The sequence below is a fragment of the Musca autumnalis genome, unplaced genomic scaffold (assembly GCF_047663935.1).
Source record: "Musca autumnalis isolate F117 unplaced genomic scaffold, ASM4766393v1 scaffold_2, whole genome shotgun sequence".
In the NCBI taxonomy this organism is placed as follows: Eukaryota; Metazoa; Arthropoda; class Insecta; order Diptera; family Muscidae; genus Musca; species Musca autumnalis.
Genome location: NW_027411755.1, coordinates 179,915,362 through 179,921,786, shown reverse-complemented (window position 1 = coordinate 179,921,786; position 6,425 = coordinate 179,915,362). Strand labels below are relative to the sequence as shown.

Below are 6,425 nucleotides of genomic sequence, written 5' to 3'. Positions count from 1 at the left end.
GACCTCCGTAGAATAGAAGACCTAGGTAGGGGTCTCCTATAGAATAGAAGACCTACGTAGGGGTCACGTATAGAAAATAAGTCCTCGTAGGGGTCTTTTATAGAATAGAAGACCTCAGTAGAATAGAAGACCTCCATAGGGGTCTTCTATAGAATAGAAGACCTCCGTAGGGGTCTTCTATAGAATAGAAGACCTCCGTAGGGGTCTTCTATATAATAGAAGACCTCCGTAGTGGACCTCCGAAGGGGTCTTCTATAGAATAGTAGACCTCCGTAGGGGTCTTCTATAGAATAGAAGACCTACGGTAGGGGTCACGTATAGAAAATAAGTCCTCGTAGGGGTCTTTTATAGAATAGAAGACCTCCGTAGGGGTCTTCTATAGAATACTAGACCTCCATAGGAGTCTTCTATAGAATAGAGGACATCCGTAGGGGTCTTCTATAGAATAGAAGACCTCCGTAGGGGTCTTTTATAGAATAGAAGACCTCTATACGGGTCTTCTATAGAATAGAAGACCTCCGTAGGGGTCTTCTATAGAATAGAAGACCTCCGTAGAATAGAAGACCTCCGTAGGGGTCTCCTATAGAATAGTGTACCTCCGAAGGGGTCTTCTATAGAATAGTAGACCTCCGTAGGGGTCTTCTATAGAATAGAAGACCTTCGTAGGGGTCTTCAATAGAATAGAAGACCTCCGTAGGGGTCACGTATAGAAAATAAGTCCTCGTAGGGGTCTTTTATAGAATAGAAGACCTCAGTAGAATAGAAGACCTCCATAGGGGTCTTCTATAGAATAGTAGACCTCCGTAGGGATCTTCTATAGAATAGAAGACCTCCGTACGGGTCTCCTATAGAATAGAAGACCTCCGTAGGGGTCTTCTATAGAATAGAAAACCTCCGTAGGGGTCTTCTATAGAATAGACGACCTCCGTAGGGGTCTTCTATAGAATAGACGACCTCCGTATGGGTTTTCTATAGAATAGAAGACCTCCACAGGGGTCTTGTATAGAATAGAAGACCTCCGTAGGGGTCTTGTATAGAATAGAAGACCTCCGTAGAGGTCTTCTATAGAATAGAAGACCTCCGTAGGGGTCTTCTATAGAATAGAAGACCTCCGTAGGGGTCTTCTATGGAATAGAAGAAGAATAGAAGACCTCCGTAGGGGTATTTTATAGAATAGAAGACCTCCGTAGGGGTCTTCTATAGAATAAAAGACATCCGTAGGGGTCTTCTATAGAATATTAGACCTCCGTAGGGGTCTTCTGTAGAATAGAAGACCTCCGTACGGGTCTCCTATAGAATAGAAGACCTCCGTAGGGGTCTTCTATAGAATAGAAGACCTCCGTAGGGGTCTTCTATAGAATAGAAGACCTCCGTAGGGGTCTTCTATGGAATAGCAGAAGAATAGAAGACCTCCGTAGGGGTATTTTATAGAATAGAAGACCTCCGTAGGGGTCTTCTATAGAATAGAAGACCTCCGTAGGGGACTTCTATAGAATAGAAGACCTCCGTAGGGGTCTTCTGTATAATAGAAGGCCTCCATAGGGGTCTTCTGTAGAATAGAAGGCCTCCGTAGGGGTCTTCTATGGAATAGAAGAATAGAAGACCTCCGTAGGGGTATTTTATAGAATGGAAGACCTCCGTAGGGGCCTTCTATAGAATAGAAGACACCCGTAGGGGTCTTCTATGGAATAGAAGAAGAATAGAAGACCTCCGTAGGGGTATTTTATAGAATAGAAGACCTCCGTAGGGGTCTTCTATAGAATAAAAGACCTCCGTAGGGGTCTTCTATGGAATAGAAGAAGAATAGATGACCTCCGTAGGGGTATTTTATAGAATAGAAGACCTCCGTAGGGGTCTTCTATAGAATAGAAGACCTCCGTAGGGGTATTTTATAGAATAGAAGACCTCCGTAGGGGCCTTCTATAGAATAGAAGACCTCCGTAGGGGACTTCTATAGAATAGAAGACCTCCGTAGGGGTCTTCTATGGAATAGAAGAAGAATAGAAGACCTCCGTAGGGGTCTTCTATAGAATAGAAGACCTCCGTAGGGGTCTTCTATAGAATAGAAGACCTCCGTAGGGGTCTTCTATAGAATAGAAGACCTCCGTAGGGGTCTTCTATAGAATAGAAGACCTCCGTAGGGGACTTCTATAGAATAGAAGACCTCCGTAGGGGTCTTCTATGGAATAGAAGAAGAATAGAAGACCTCCGTAGGGGTCTTCTATAGAATAGAAGACCTCCGTAGGGGTCTTCTATAGAATAGAAGACCTCCGTAGGGGTCTTCTATAGAATAGAAGACCTCCGTAGGGGTCTTCCATAGAATAGAAGACCTCTGTAGGGGTCTTCTATATTATAGAAGACCTCCGTAGGGGTCTGCTATATTATAGAAGACTTCCGAAAGGGTCTTCTATAGAATAGAAGACCTCCGTAGGGGTCACGTATAGAAAAGAAGTCCTCGTAGGTGTCTTTTATAGAATAGAAGACATTCGTAGGCGTCTTCTACAAAATAAAATACCCCCGTAGGGGTCTTCTATAGAATAGTAGACCTCCGTAGGGGTCTTCTATAGAATAGAAGACCTCCGTAGGGGTCTTCTATAGAATAGTAGACCTCCGTAGGGGTCTTCTATAGAACAGAAGACCTCCATAGGGGTCTTCTATAGAATAGAAGACCTCCGTAGGGGTCTTCTATAGAATAGTAGACCTCCGTAGGAGTCTTCTATAGAATAGAAGACCTCCATAGGGGTCTTCTATAGAATAGAAGACCTCCGTAGGGGTCACGTATAGAAAAGAAGTCCTCGTAGGTGTCTTTTATAGAATAGAAGACATTCGTAGGCGTCTTCTACAAAATAAAATACCCCCGTAGGGGTCTTCTATAGAATAGTAGACCTCCGTAGGGGTCTTCTATAGAATAGTAGACCTCCGTAGGGGTCTGCTATAGAATAGAAGACCTCCGTAGGGGTCTTTAATAGAATAGAAGACTTCCATAGGGGTCTTCTATAGAATAGAAGACCTCCGTAGGGGTCTTCTATAGAATAGTAGACCTCCGTAGGGGTCTTCTATGGAATAGAAGAAGAATAGAAGACCTTCGTAGGGGTCTTCTATAGAATAGAAGACCTCCGTAGGGGACTTCTATAGAATAGAAGACCTCCGTAGGGGTCTTCTATGGAATAGAAGAAGAATAGAAGACCTCCGTAGGGGTCTTCTATAGAATAGAAGACCTCCGTAGAGGTCTTCTATAGAATAGAAGACCACCGTAGGGGTCTTCTATAGTGTAGAAGACCTCATAGAATAGTAGACCTCCGTAGGGGTCTTTCATAGAATAGTAGACCTCCTTAGGGGTCTTCTATAGAAAGGAACACCTCGTAGGGGTCTTTTATAGAATATAAGACCTTCGTAGGCGTCTTATACAAAATAAAACACCTCCGTTGGGGTCTTCTATAGAATAGAAGACCTCCGTAGGGGTCTTCTATAGAATAGAAGACCTCCGTAGGGGTCTTTTTTAGAATAGAAGACCTTCCGTAGGGGTCTTTTTTAGAATAAAAGACCTCCGTAGGGGTCTTTTTTAGAATAGAAGACCTCCGTAGGGGTCTTTTTTAGAATAGAAGACCACCATAGGGGTCTTCTATACAATAGAAGACCTCCGTAGGGAAGAAGCTCCTAAGACGATCACCAAACATCGTCATTGTGGCACCCGGTTTAACAAATAACTTGTCTTGGCAACCCGTTGATTCCCATTATTCAGAATATCATCCAATCATAGTCTCCGTAAACAGACTACCCGACTTCATAACCTCTGACCGCCGTACATTTCTGAATTATGGAAAAGCTGATTGGCAAGGATTCAAAGAATTTACCAATCACCGCTTCAGAAAGCTGCCCAGTCCTTTAGATCTTCGGGAGAGCATTTTCCGAGACATCATCACTGCTGCAGCCCTTCGCTACATACTGCTAGTCGAATACCGAAAACAGACCAAATTTCCCAGTAGAGACGACAGGACTAGCAACTGAGCGTGTGTCTGCGCGGCAGCATTTGAGTGCTGACAAAGAAACCTTCACCTCTTATAAAGCAATATGCCGTTATTTGGTAAGGTATGTAGTGCCTGTGTTGTATGCAAATGTTAGCGCTGCGTAACAGAAGAACATTCAAACCTACCAGTAAACCGTCATGAGGACTGTAATAATGTGCCTTCTCATAAAACCAGTGGACCATCTTAGACGAAGATATTAACGGTATAACAACACAACAGGATGTTGTCGATGCAGTACCTGCCACGATCTTGTAGACTGGCTTCCCCCACTCAGATACGTTAGGAGGGATCTTCATGAGTTGAAGAGAGAGGTGCACATGTATAAGCGAGAATCTCTAGATCTACGAGCCTATCAGAAAGCTAGAAAAGCATTCACACTGATGCAGTTGCCTGCGCAAAGGTACAATGGTAAGGCAAAAGAACGCTAGCTGTGCCAAGGCGAACATGAGTGGTTTTAACTCAGTTAATATATGACAGATGCAGCCGCCTCTTCATGTTGGGCCCGGATTGATGGCATGATAACCACCACATGGATTGGAAGGCCATGAAACCCTGCAAATATTCACTTGCCCAGCTAATCCCACTGATCTGTCTATGATTCTTTATGGACGCCGCCAATTCAGGTTGCAGCCTCTTCATATTGGGCCCGGATTGATGGCATGATAACCAGCACATGTCATGCATGTGGATTGGAAGGCCATGAAGCGCTGCAAATATTCAGGTGCCCAGCTAATCCCACTAATCTGTCTATGATTCTTTATGGACGCCGCCAGTTCAGATTGAAGAAGTCTTGAGGTTGTCCTTCTGGCGAGCGGAGTTGTGTAAGTCTAGCATAACTGTGACCGCCTGCCCACAGCACTGGTTGCTTATGTTGATTGGAGATTCATCTTTTTCCAGAGGGTCTTCAAGGATTTGAGAACATTTGGGTAGTCAGTCAGTGCCACAGACATTTAGTTCTTCAAAATTCAAATGTCGTCTAGCCCGTCGTATGCTTCCTTTATCTCAGTTTTACCATTTAAAACTCAATTGAGCTTATTTGTTCACCAAACCCTGGAAAAGAAGTGCTCGATGTTTGGTGATCCAGCTCATAATGATTTAGTGCAGTCGAACTTGTTGTAACGGCAACAATCATCACAATTTATCTCTTCCTCTAACACATTCTAAAGTCCTTCTGTGATTGTTTGAGCTTTGCCATCTTTCAATTTGTGCGCAGTCACCTGAAGTTCGTTAAATTCATTCTTGAATACCACAGTCTGATATTCACAGCTCTTAAGGTGTTTGTCGTCAAACTGCATGCTCCACTTCTTCAGACGAAGCGCGCTTGCCAAGTACTACTTCACTTGAGCAGCTTCCTTATAGATTTCTGACTGACAGTTATTTTTTTCTGCATAATCGTATTAATTTTGCAGGAATGCAAAACTCAGATATGGTTTGGAACACCTTTGGCTTTATTGGGCTGTCGATGTCTATCTCATAGTCGACGAATAGGTGGTATGAGAAGATTTTTACTGTAGATTTTCCAGGTATAAAACGGCATTGTGATGACCCAATTATTCCATTGATTGATTGAGATTTCAGCCGTTCAAACAATACACCCGACAGCACTTATATGCGAGGGGTAGCAAATTTATGCCTCTGTGATTTTTCATTTTGCAATGAAAGTAATTGAAGACTGACTACATAAATGATCCTGTGAAGTATATTCTTAATTAACCGTCTTGTCTCCGTTTATGTGCACGGGACATAGCAGGCTGAGGTTCCAATGTCGCCACCGGTCTTGAACAGTTCGGCAGGCAGCCCATCCGATCCTGCTTCCTTATTGTTCTTCAGCCGATTTATTGCAGTCATAACTTCTCTTTGGTTAAGTGGTAGACATTCAACGTTGCGTTTGCGACTGTTTCTGGGGTAATTTCCTCGTCACCTATATTCGATACTAAGAGCTTCATGAAATGTTCCTGCCAGCACCTCAGTACGCTATCTGTATCAAATATCAGATTTTCTTAATCATCTTTGCAGAATAATGTTCCTTACTTCATATCCTTCAGTCTGGTGTTTTACAGTCTTGTAAAATTTTCGGATTTCATTCCGCTTCTGTTGGTTTTTTGCGACTGCGCTTCCACATTATCGGGACATGAAGTGCTATATTCCAGCATGTTGGTAAGCTGAGCCGAGTAGGCTTGTGCTATCTATTTTCTCTGCAGTTTCTCGACATCCTACTTCCGTCCTGTGTTAGATCGCGCTTTTGTCGCAACATTAAAACGAGAGTGTGCCTTGGCTGCTTCAAGGAAATGGTCCGAATCGATGTTCGCTCCTCGAATCGATCAGACAACGAACACACTGGTTGAGTGTCTTCCAGCTATCACAACATGATCGATTTGGTTACTGTTTTTTCCCATC

At 43.4% G+C, this 6,425-nt stretch overlaps 1 pseudogene; it reads right to left on the bottom strand.

Moving 5' to 3' along the window:
- Positions 1-5,648: 5,648 nt before the first annotated feature.
- On the bottom strand, positions 5,649-5,735 carry LOC141395998 (small nucleolar RNA U3; annotated as a pseudogene).
- Positions 5,736-6,425: the final 690 nt, after the last annotated feature.